We start from the raw sequence: 13,988 nt of genomic DNA on the forward strand, positions 1-13,988 counted from the left end.
TAAAGAACTTCCACTAGGAAAGCTTATCAAAAGGGTCTTTTTTTTTCTAAGTGAGTTGTTGCAGAATGTCTTGGTGCCATTTTCAGGAATAGTAGGGATGTAGTTGCATAGCAGCGAAAAACTCGCTCCAAGAGTTCCCACAGGGCAGTTACAGTGCTGTTCTGGAGATGCAATAAAGCAAATGATTCAGTAAGTTGAATCCTTCCATAGTGTGATTAACAAAGACACAGAACATTACACAGATCACTAACCTGCAGCACGCTCAGAGCGAAGCACCACAGCTTGGTCTGAAAGCAGAGACAATGAAAGGTGTGCACTGTCCAGAGGGAACCCAGCCTTATTGCTAAAAATGCCCACTTCACGGAGTCCAGAGACAGAGTATTGTTGTTGCTGTTTTATTTTGTTTATTAACTGTTTTCCCTTTGTTACATGGATAAATCAAGGATCATTTTAAGTCATCTTTTTTTAAACAAGATATCCATTTCTCAGGTGACGCTCTTACACATTTCATCAATATTATTGAGAAACTAGAGGTCTGATGCATGAAATTTGTGCAAGGGGCTCGGCCCTCATAGCCCCGGCTTCGTCCGGACAGTCATTCTGCTGTTCGGCCTAATTAGCATATTAGCTCTTTATTATATAGGATGCCTTCCACATATATATAGGAACTACTTGCATATCTTTCACTGGTGACTCTCAGTCATCCTAAGTATTTATGTTCTAAAATCAGAAATTTTAACCAAGTTCCTAATCATTGGAATGAGTTAATATGTAGAAATGCAGCAAAGCAGAAAAGGTCAATAATAATAATTTTGCAAAAGCTATGGAATATTTCACATCACACAAAAAGAAATAGAAACCAATTAAAATTTAAAAGACAGCCCAGAACCAAGAAAGCAGGCCTGAGAAGCACTATGTCTGATTAAGATTGCTTTGCTCACAACACTAATGTCCATGCAAGCTGCTCTAGATTCCCCTCTACCCTCCCAGAAAGCCTGGAGTTACAAAGAACAAACCATAAACTCCAGAGGACAGTCTCACCTCACACCTCAGACACCACTTCCCTAATCAGTGCACAGGGATTCTTGAAACCAGCAGAGAAACTGAGCTAGACTTTAAAACACAGAATGAAATAGGAGTCTTAACAATACCTCCAGCATTCCAAAACCCAAAAGAAGAAAAAGTACAGTGTGATGGGACTGACAAAAAAAGAATATATATATTTGTTGCTTTAATTCATACAATAGAAAGATTATATTACAGCCAGATTTTATTATTCTATTCAACATGCATAGATTATTGAGGTACTATATCTACATCGTATCAATAAATAACATTAAATGAAGTAGGACTGATTCATGGCTGGCAAAAATTTTTTCTGTATTACTACTTTCCATGGACATTGCCGCTTTTGTGTTCACTTTCTGATATTAACACACACACACACACACACACACACACACTGCAATCATACCATAAACTAAATGACTACATACTTGGCTGTTAGAAAATACTCACACTAATTGATAATGACATCATGCTGGTATGCACATTACAATGTAAATGAGGCTTCCAGACTCATTTATGGCTCTTTTATTCAAAGTTTAGTACTTAATACTTTTTTTTTCATGGTTTAGAAGGTTCTCTGAAAGCTGTGGGATTACTTATTCTTGATGATTTTGCCCCTTGGAATTGGACCAAGAGTGCCAATTTTTAACTGTATTTTAAAACAGATGCTTACCAGCAATGAGACAGAATTGAAATGTCTAATGGAAACCACATTACTGAAAGAAAATAAGGAAAGAGAACACTGATTAACTGATTTATCCAGGCAGCCATTTGGCTTTATTAAAAATTTGAATTATTCCTTACATCAAAATATAATAACAGTTCCCGTGCTTTTATCTGGGTGTGTGTGAAGAGAAAACATCCAAACAAACATCTTTTTTTCTGGTATATTTGGAAAGGTGGTTCAAAACCCATCTCAAACACATCTGTGAGCCTAAGTGGCTTCTCAGGGCCATATGAAAGATCTAGGAAAAAGATGCAGAACTCTGCACTTCCCTTGAAGTGTTTGTAAAACTCGGCCAGACTTAACAAAACCTGGAAAGAAAACAATGCTTGGTAGAATGCCCAACTTTTCTTTGGCTCCTATTTGTGATGATTCACAGCAAGACCACATGGTTTCCCTATGTCTCAACTCCTTTTTCTAAGAACTCATGTTTCTAGAAGCATCCATTATCTTTACCACTAGGAAGTATAGAGGAAAATTAAAGGAATGCAGAGTTGGGATCCTGATGGAGATGTAGAGAATATTGTTTTCTTCTCCTTTTAAGTTGTAGTATACTAATGAATCACTTCATTTTGTAATAAATTCTTAAGTGCAAAGAGACTTCCTTTTGCTCAGTTTAACCAACTTTTAGAAACATTCTTCTATGTTTAAAATAATTGCACATTATGCCCTGGCCAATGTGGCTCAGATGGTTGGAGAGTCTAAAAGGTGGCGGGTTCTATTCCTAGTCCAGGCTCATACCCAGGCTGCAGGTTCGATCCCTGGTCCAGGCGGGTGCATAGGAAAATATTTCTTTCTTTCTCACTCTCTCTCTTTCTTCTCTCTCTTTCCTGTGTCTAAAAATCAATTTTTAAGTTAAAAAATTGCTTGATCATATATATATATATATATATATATATATATATATATATATATATATCTCATAGCATGTGAGTCATTGCCTAGATATTGTTCACCTATTACACTCTTCTTGATGAAGGAGGGAGAAAACTTCATGTTATTTTATTCTCAAAGAGCTGAGTACATTTTCTAATACAAGCTCTACCAAAGTAAAGGTGGAAAAAAACACTTCATCACCAAAAATAAATTACTGAGATGTAAAATTGGGATCAGAAATGATGGAAACATTAAGAGAAGTGGACTGCGATGATCTCACCAAGTGATATCACTGTAGTCATTTTTCAGTGCAGTAGTAATTTGGCAGAGGGATGGTCTGACAGTAGCTCTACAGTCTGCTTAGCGGAGAGCTTCCAGTGTAGCATAATACATCACGCAATTGAAAGCATTCAGTGTTGTTCTGCAATTCACAACTCAGCCCAGGTGGGCCACTATTACACAATAACCGTACAGCTGTTAGTATCATTGCCTAAATTGCCCTTCCTTTTAAAAATTTACAGCATAATCTGCTCAACCAATAGACACTAATGTCCAAAAACTCAGCTCTTATTTACCATTTACTCCCTGCAAAGGTTCAAAATAACTAACAAATCATCCTCAAAGGAATTCCAATTATGCTGCTTGTTCCCTTAAAGAGTATAACGGAGTAAAATGTCAGCATTGTGTGTAAGAAATAAAGTCCTCGCAACACCTGCTAACAATACAGACTGCATCAAGCACTTAGCCTGTAATGCATTTCTGGAAATCATTTCAGAAATTTACAAACATAATTTTTAGCGTATCTTCCCACCATTGTAGAGATTCTACCATATGCTACAATTTTTATCTGAATTGCCTGATTCGCTATTCCTGATGTTAACATGGACGGAGTGTGTTACAGATACAAGGTTATGTCAAATGGATAGATTTTTGTCAGTTAATGCTCATAAAAATTAATAGCTTCTGCTGAAACTTTCTGATCCCAATAAAATCATTCATTTATTTAAATGGATTGTGTTTGTCTTTATCCAAGAGCTGTTGAGCACATCCAAAGAGCTTTGTTCAGTCTGACAAAATGGTAAGTAGAACATGTGTTTACTCATTTGTTTTTCAAGGCTTTTAAAACATTTTTTTTTATAGATTCTAAGTGCCTTTAGAGAGGACAATAAATTAAACAATTTAGCAAGCTGAGAACTGAAAGGTCAAACCCAAATGTAGTTTTTGACTTGCTAATAGATAGTAGCTAACATAACACAGACTATTATTCTATTTATTTTGCAAGTGAGATTAACTACAGACCAGAGATGCCTTTAGCCAATATATTCTCTCTTGACTGGTCTTTTTGGAAACTTTCGTGGGATTTATCAGAAGGGAAACATTTTAGTCATTGAGTATCTGAATGTCATGTTTGAAACTAGTTCAGAAACAAATTTACTCAGCCTGTTACCCCCATATAAGCTTCTTTCTTTCCTTTCATGCTACATGGGCTTAACATCTATTTTCTGACAGAACTAATGTTTCCCTATGATATGGATATTTCTACTCCACAGTGTGTTACTAACAAGCATATGAATACACATGACACAGTTTATGAATATACTCTTGATGAGCAATTTCTCAGATTGTCTTATTAAAAAGTTATCTGATCCCGATTCTCTTGTTTTCTGCTTCTCTAAAGTAGTTTTTATTTGTTAATTATTTGTTTGATATATATGAAATGTGTTTACTGCCCAAGGACTTCTGGGTTTGTGCATAAAATTTAAACTAAATCCAGCAGCTAAAATCCCTCTTAAGCTCTAATGGAATTAGCAAGTTAATGGAGCAGTGTAATCAAACCAGAGTTAATAAATATGGTATGGCCTTAATAGATGCCATAAGAACAAATGTCAATAGATATTGACAATTTGCCATGTGAAGGCAGGATATTTATTATGTTTATATCATGTTGTCAGATATTTATGATTTTTAAGGTCCAGTTATACCGAGTGCATTGGAACTGCAGTATTGGGCCTTATGGAAATAAAAAAACAACAACTTTCCATTTTTCCGAAACTAACTTATCCAGAATTTAAAAAAACACAACACACTAAAGTTCACTAGAGGGGTAGGTCTGTCAAAACACATACACTCCTAACACACAGTGTAAAAATGTGCCTTCAGAGGTTGAGAAGTCTGGAGGAGAGGTTTTCAGTTATAAATATACTAGATGGTGGTTGATGCACCTCTTTGTGTCTTATTTTTCAGTGGGGAAAATATTTAAACTCATTGGAGTCTTTTTTTAAAAACATGTAAGCACCTAATCCTTTGGCGCAAACATGGCTCTTAACTTCTCACATCACTCCTCCCACTTCAGTATTTACAGTTAATCACTCACTAACGCTTTGGAGTGATATCCAATATTATTTATGATATTTGAAGGTTTTTTTAAAATGAAAAACAACAACAACAACCAAACAAACTCATGGTTAAGTTAATCACCTGACTGTTCCTCTAGGACAGTGGTTGTCAACCTTGGCTGCACATTAGAATCACCTGGGAATCTTTTTAAAATCCTGATTTCTGGGCCTCATCCTCCAGAAATTCTGTTTCTTTGTTATGGGTTGGGGCCACAACATTAGTAACAAAGCAACAGAATTTCCGGAGGATGGGGCCCAGAAATCAGGATTTTAAAAAGATTCTCAGGTGATTCTAATGTGCAGCCAAGGTTGAGAACCACTGTCCTAGACACTTCTTAAAATCATTTCCTTAAATGTGCTTTCCTAAATTCCGAGTAATCCCTAAACTAGATGAAGAAAGAGATAGCAAGGACCACACACAACTGGCCACTTTGCCTTTTAGTTGTCATTGTTCAAACGTCATTTATACAAAAAACTTCTTGTTTGTATATTCAAGAAACAATGATAAACTGCCAGAAAACAAAGATGTGTTTTTTACTTTGATAAAAAAATAATAAATCACATTATTGATTTACTGTTTTCATTAACAACACTGAAATGCTTTTAGCTTTCTCTTACAAAAATTTTGGGTGACTAATCCAATGTTTTGAAAACCGGATTCGGGCAATGGAAACAAAATATTTTTCAAGGGAAGAGATGAGAAATTCTTTATGAAGAATTACAATTAATATGCAGCTCCAGGAGGTTTGAGCACAATGGTTTGTGTGTAATTGAATTAAAAAAAAAGGTGTTTAAAGGGGTTTGGTTGATAGTTGAAATGAATGATAGTTAAGTGAAGGTGTAGTGTCCTCTTCTCTCTATTTTTGTATAATTTGAAATTTTCTATTAAGAGTAAAAGATAATATTGCTTATTTGTTATAGAAAATTTGTAAAGTACAAATAAGCAAAAAGAAGAAATCATGCAATAACACTAATTTTTTTAGTGAACATTGCTCCACTTCTTTTACTAAATACATACAAAACAATATACATATGCACAGATTATGTATGAGTATCATGCTGCTTATATCTTAATTTGTTCTGTTATCTCTTTTAATTTATCATGAACAATTTTTCAAACATGATTTTGTAAGAATATAAAATTTCACTTTATGGATCTAACTTGATTTGTTTTAACTTTCTCCCATTATTAAACACTAGAGGCCTGGTGCACGAAATTCATGCACAGGTAGGGTCCCTAGGCCTGGCTGGCAATCAGGACCAATCTGTGGGGAGACTGGCGGGACAATCAGGGGGCCCCCACTGGCACCTGCGTTGGCTGGCCTGGGGCCTGTGGGCTGAAGACAGCTCCTGCATTGAGCATCTGCCCCCTGGTGGTCAATGTGCATCATAGCAACCATTCGTTCCACCGGGTCTCCTAATTTGCATATTAGGCTTTTATTATATAAGTCTACTTTATTTCTCTCTTCTTCACTCCAAGATTATAAAAAATATTATACCAAAAAAATAAAATAGATGATATGTTCAGATATTTGTGATTATGTCCTTAAGATACATTTCTAGAAATGTAATTTCCAAGTCAAGGAGTATGCAAATGTTTATATTTTTATGTATATGGTCATATCAACTTCCAGAAATGCTATTAATTCACATGTCCACAAGAAGTGTCCTAAGAATGTCCACTGCCCCACATGTTAGTGAATCTTGATAGGCAAGAGATATTATGATTTTTAAATTTGCATTTATTTTATCATTAGTGAGGTTTAACCTCTTTCATGTGCTTCTTTTCATTGATATTTCTTCTTTTGAGATGTACCCATATATACCCCTGTCTATTTTCCTACTGGAAACAGGGCAGGCAATTTTTGTTTTCTTATTACTTCATATCCATTTCAATAATTCTACTAGTTCAGCACAAAATAAGTTTTGGGTTAATATTTTATGTCTTAAATTTTTCACATTGAGACATGGTTTCCACATAAATGAAACAATTTTCAATGTATTAATCAACCACTGAAGACAATTCAGTTCTAGTGGCCAAAGTAATAATTATGGAAATGAAACTATGAATATCCAATTCTCATATCACTGGCAGAAAACAGCTTGTATTCTGCCTACATAACAAGGTGAACTTGAGGTGTAATTCTGCAAGTGAGTTGAGGGGTGAGGTGTACAATTTCGAAGCCTGTGGACAGAGCAATCGCAATCTTAAACTCCAGTGAATTGTCTCTTTAGCTCCAACACTCCAGCAATAACCGTCCTCCAAGTTCAATCACCTAAAGTCAATGGCTGAGTGATAAAATTGTGAAGGTTTTTGTACCATTCTACTTCCTTAATGGTACAATTATATACATTAAAATAGGTGAAGGAAAACACAAATTATTTTGGTTATTAGACTATTTATATTCACAAAAGGAGCAATAGTTTCATTTAGTGCAACCATAGGCACAATCTATGTTATTGCTTAATTCCTTAAGTGGTTGGCATTTTAGAATCTAATTCCATGTTTATATCAATGGATGTCAACCTTTTCCCCTCTCTTGCTGATTTTTAAAAAATTAATCAATATGTAAATTGATGAAAGTGTTATATTATTCATATAAATATATTGCCTATAGTCTATTTTAACATGTGCATTATAACTAAAAACATATTTAGTTACTATAAAATATACTTATTTATAACTTTAAAAATAAGCATAATGAGACTCTTCCAGCCACGTCAGTCTCAATATTTAATTTATTCCATTATTCTGAATTGATTTAGTTGTATTAAAAAAAGGAAGCCTGATCTATATAAGTAATTTCAAATAGAAGGTTGCAAAAATACACAAAATTCCCTGTAGTCTCAGGATATTCTTTAATTAAGTAATTCAGAGCTCAAAATAAAATCAAGGTCAGTCACTAACTACATTTCAGCTTTTCTCAAAAAGCATCTAAACCTAACAAATAGTACTAGAATTACCTTTCACGACATTATATAAACATGTTATGGATTCCCTTGTGAATGAGCTGTCGGCAATTCTACCAGGATGAGAACATGTAACCAGCAGATGTTCCTGAGTCTACCCTGTACTACACATGAGCTCTTTAAAAATTTTATGTTGAACAGACATGCTAAGACCTGAGTTTCTTTTAAATAATGCAAAATTTAAACATTCCTAGGCAATGAAACATGTATACAATGTCCAAATATATGCACCGAGGTAGAAAATGTTTGCACATATGCAAAAAGTGCCTACCCCACATTTTAACAGGTGGAGATGCTCCAATATGTTAATATGTGGATTATAGTATATTTGAGTACATGTTTTTAAATATAGCTTTTAAAATATGGGTAATAATAGATGCTTTAAAAAATTAGTGTCAAATCAAATTTTAGTACAAACTCCAATCACAGTTTGTAAACCACTGTTTTCAGACACAATACAGAGTGTTAACATGGGCCCTTACTCATACAGTCATGAGTTTAAATTCTACTAAACAGTATCACACCTCTACTAAATAGCTGTGTGATACTGGGTAAGTAACTAACTTCTTTAAGCTTCAGTGATCACACCTGTTGGGATATTTAAGAAATATATGCACGAAAAGCAATTAGACAGAAGATGAGTTATGATGGTGGTGACAATAAGCTTTGTTCAGTTGTCATCATTTCTCAAAGGCCTATCCTGGCCATCCCACTTAAAACTGTAATATGCCCATATTCTCCCAACCTCACATTTGTGAGACCTCATCCATTTGCTCTATTTTTTTCCATAACATGTACCACTTTTTAACAAACTATTAAACATCAACCAGTAGGATATGATTTCCAGTTATAATGACATCACATCACATAAACTATCATCCTCTTTGCTGATCTTAACTTCTCACACTCACATAGAGAAAAAGCCTTCCAAAATACTAATTAGTGGGCTCTTATTTCTTAAAATAGAATCTAGAGTTATTAATTCTCTAGAATGGAGTTTCTGAGAGGACAGAGAGTTTCTGTCGTTTACTTTTGCAACAAATGCTTAGAACAGTGCCTGACAAGTGGTCAGTAGTCAATTAAAGCTTGTTGAATGAGTAATAATAAGAAAATGCCTTGAGGGATATTATCAGTTTTAGATAGTCTTAAATTTGTAGAGAAATACCTTTTACTCCTTTTTATGTTCCTAACACTCAGTATAATCATATAATTAAGTGCTTGTCACTGAAGGTGAAATTAGAAGCAGAACTCTAAGATGGAGTTTATCTCTCCATGCCTGGATATGGCCCAAGCCAGTTCCTTGCGCATCTCCAGTAGGGAAGAAGGGGAAGGTTCCATAGGCAAAGAGGCAGGTTCAAGTTTACAAAGCCTCACCACTCCGTGCAGAGCAAGAGCCCCTACTGCTTCCAGAGAAGAGGAGGTAGAATTGTTCCAATAACCTAAGTTTTCACAACAAAAATGAGCCCTTCCTTGTCCAATCAAGGGAGGAGTGGTGATTCTGCCAGTGGGTTCCAAAGGACACTGGCAACAAAGAAACTAGAATAAAGACCTTCCCTGATGTCTTACAATATCCTTGAACCCTGGACCTATGACCATTGGGCTCTAACATTTATGGAGTCCTGTGAGTAGTCTGACTCCTCTTGAGCATAGTCAAGTTTAAGTGAGAAGGCTGCCAAACCAAGCATGGCCAGGCATTCAGAAGTAGGCTGCCTACCAAGAATAGCCCACTGGTCCTTCAAAATCTGTATTTTAAACAGATCTTGAATACTTAATTCAGCTGCTGAGTTTTAATAAACTTGTGTCAGTCAGCTTTGTATCGATGCCATGACATCAACTATTTTCAGAGGGTCTAATAGTTGAAAGAAAAAAAAATGGTCTCATTTCAGTATATCATTTGTTTAGAGGATCTAGGTCCCAAAGAGGGGATTGTTCTAGCAACTCTCCTATAAATTACCAGGGTAGCTCAGAGCAAAGCCAAACCTACTAGAACACTCTGGCTTAATCTCATATGGGCTCACTACTAATGACAGGAGTATGACTTGATAACATGGTGATTTTGACTCAGCTTTTTAATTTTAGTCCATTTTCTCTCTCCAAAGCCTGTTCTACCATACACTTTCCCTTTCCTTCTTTCTTCAATCCTATATTTTCTTTTTCTATGAAAACATTCTAAAACAACCTAAATAAGCATTTTCCAGAGAAGATATATAAATAGACAATAGGTACATGAAAAGATGCTTATCTTTAGTCATAGGGAAATGCAAATTGAAATCACAAAGAGATATTACTTCATACCTGTTACAGTGGGCATAAAAATGACAAGAGATAACAAGTGTTGGCAAGGATATGGAGGAATGGGAATGCTTGTGTACTGTTAGTGGGACTGTAAACTGGTACAGTCATTATGGGAAACAGTATGAAGGATCCTCAAAAAAAATAAAAATAGAACTATAATAATCCAGCAATTCTCCTATTGAGAATATATCCAAACAAAATAAAAACTCTAACCCAAAAAGATATTTGCACCCCCATGTTCATAATAGCATTATTTATAATAGCCAAGACAGAGAAACAATCCAAGTGTCCATCAACGGATGAATGGATAAAAAAGTATATATATATATATATATATATATATATATATATAGTTTAGCTATATAAAGAAAGGAAATCCTACCTTTTGCAACAACAGGGGTGGACCTTGAGGACATTATGCTAAATGAAATGCCAGAAAGAGAAAGACAAATACTGCATGATCTCACACATGTGTGGAATCTAAAAACAAAACAACAACAAAAAAAAACCCCACCAAACTCATGGAAGAAAAATCAGATTTGTGGTTTCCAGAGGCAGAGTGGGGTTGGGGGGAGAGGATAAATTAGAGGAAGGTGGTCAAAAGGTACAAACTCCTAGTTATAAGATAAATAAATACTAGGGATGTTATGTACAGCATGATGATTATAGTTAACAGAGCTGAATGATAGATATGAAAGTTGGTAGAAGAATAAATCCTAAGAGATTTATCATAAGGAATTTTTTCCTTTTTAAATTTTTCTTCTCATTAAATTTGTATGAGATGATGGATACTAATTGAACTTGTGTTCATCATTTCATAATATATGTAAGTCAAACCATAATGCTGTACATACACCTTAAATTTATACAGTGATATGTGACAATTATATCCTAATAAAAATGGGGAAAAGATAAAATAACTTCATCTACCAAAAAAGGAGCAAATTATGTCATCTATAGTACTAGAATCAGGATAATCATAGCTACAAAAATAGTTTCTATTGATTGACTTACTCTTTCATCATCATGCTCTACCTATTAACTGAATGCTTACCAGAACAGTGCAATAGATGCTATGGACGGTAGAACAAATCATGACAACATCTTATGACACTCGTAGGTAAAGTACAGCTGAGTCTGAGGTGAGCAGGCAACAGAAAAGACCTCCTATTTCCACAATATATTCTCCACAACTTGGGAATCCTCTATTAAAACCTCTTTCGTTTGAGCTGCAAAAGAATTTTCCATCTTCAAGAGTTGCCTAGTGAAATATAAATACCCCTGGTAGGTGCTATGCCAAATCACCTCACACTGTAGTTATTGCTGTATACCTTGGTAGATAACTTGTCAAGAGGAAAACACTAAATGAATTAGCAATTATTGCAAAGGCACTGGGGAATCGGGGCAGGAGACAAGAGGAGAGATATGAAGGGAATGATGGAAAGCTTCTAGTGATAAACTTCATCAACCCACCAGGTTTTTGAGTGCATGACACAGCTGAGGTCGTGTACTGTAGTGGGGCACAGTGAGTAGGCAGTGGAATCATAGAACTGGTCTACACCTGGGCCTGCATGCTCTCTACTTAGTCACAAGACATTATATCAGTTACCTCGGCCCTTTTAGCCTCAATGTCCTCATCTGTAAAATGAAATAACACCATTGTATTTGTCAGGGCTCTCCAGAGAAGTAGAATAGATAGGATATGTGCTTAACACATAGAGATTTGTTCTGAGGAATTGGCTCACATGATTATAGAGACTGAGACATCTACAATCTGCCTTCTGCAAAATGGAGACACAGGAAAGCCAGTCATGTAGTTCTAAGCCAACACTGAAGGCCTGAGAACCAAGGGAGCGATGGTGTAACTCCCAAAGTGGGTCCAAGGGTGAAAGATGATGTTTCAGCTCAACAGTCAGGCATAGAAAGTGAATTCCATTTTCTTCTGCCTTTTTGTTCTATTTGGGCACTTATGGGAGGGCAATCTTCTTTACCCAGTCTACTGGTTCAAATACTAATGTCATCCAGAACACCCTCACAGACACACCCAGAAATAATGTTTCCCCAAATATCTGGGCAGCCTGTGACCTAGTCAAGGTGTCACATAAAATTAACCATCACAAGTTCATCCCTTGTCAACTTGTCACCTGTATACACCTCTTTAAACCATACTTCACCTCCAACTAAAGAAAATAACACAGTCATAATTCCGCCCAACATGATTCAAAACCATCCTTTGTCCAACTGAAAATGCACTAACCCCTCCCCAGAAGTTAGTCTTTGAGTGACGCTTAGTCTTCTCTTTGATATCCTGTAACTTAAATACTCTGATGTAAACTTAACAATACGTAAATACTATGATATAAATTCAATACATTTTATGGTATTGAAAACACACATGACCTACCTAAGAGGGAAGGCAGGGGAAGGGGGGGATGATAAGTTAACTAAAGGACTTGTATGCATCCATATGAGCATATCCAATGGACACAGACAGTAGGGGTGTGAGGGCATGTCCTGGAAGGTGGGAGCAGCTGGGGAGAGGTCAATGGGGGGAAAAGGAGACTTATGTAATACTTTATACAATAGAGAGTTTAAATTTAAAAAATCAATTAATTAATTAATTAAAATTAAAAAAAGAAAACACACATGTATTCATAACAAAATAAGGAGAAAATACCCATGACAATTACAGTCTTTGTTTCTGTAGCTGGTTAGTGGCCATAGTATTTATAACTACTTTCTTCCACTACCCATTCTGTATTCCTTTGGCCTTCAGCAAGCACCTCAGCTGGTTGTGATTCTTTACCTGGTGGGGTGACCTAAAGGGTCTGGGCCATTAGGAGTCTTGCCTGAATTGGGTTGTTGTAATTTTCCTTTCATCTTAATCACAGGGCATGGTAATACTAAGAGAAGCCCTACGGGGTCTCCTGTATACCAGATATACTCTTCTTTACCTCCATTGTAGAGCAGTAGCCTAATTTCCCCTTCAGGGTCAGGATCAGTCACCCTAGCCAACACCATAACTCCATTCTTTACCTGTAGACTTAGGAGCATGAGAAAGCCAAAGTGGTCAAGTGGCAGTCTTAACTTCCAGTCCAATGGGATTATTTTTGTCTCCTGACAGAGGCATCTCTCCCTCTGGAAACTTTAGGCCAGCAGAGCATAAGGTCATGGGAACAGGAAGCAAAAATGTTGCTATTGGATCATTAGAATAATAATAGGATAATAATCATTTCCACTCCTTGATTCCTAGACCAATGAATCCTGGCTACGGAAGAAACAGCACCACATACCGGATGCTGATTCAGAGCACATGCAGCCTTGTGGAGAACCTTGCCTCAGCCCTTGCCAGGTATTGCCACCTAGCTGGTGCTGTAACTGAGTCTTCCAAAGGCCATTCCACTGGTCCGTCAAGTCTACCTCTGGCTGGAGGTGAACATGGTAAGACCAGTGAATCCGTAAGCATTAGCCCATTGCCACACTTCTTTTGCTGTGAAATATTTTTTTGATCAAGAAAAGGAACATATGTAATACTTTCAACAATAAAGATTTTTAATAAATAAATAAATAATGAGAAAAAAGGCAATTGCTGTGTGGAATATCATGATAGTGGATTCTAATGATTAAAGAAGATAATGTATGTCATTTTACTTCCCTAG

This window comes from Myotis yumanensis, unplaced genomic scaffold (assembly GCF_028538775.1).
Source record: "Myotis yumanensis isolate MYYU_CA2020_CCGP unplaced genomic scaffold, mMyoYum1.0.hap1 SCAF_13, whole genome shotgun sequence".
Classification (NCBI taxonomy): domain Eukaryota; kingdom Metazoa; phylum Chordata; class Mammalia; order Chiroptera; family Vespertilionidae; genus Myotis; species Myotis yumanensis.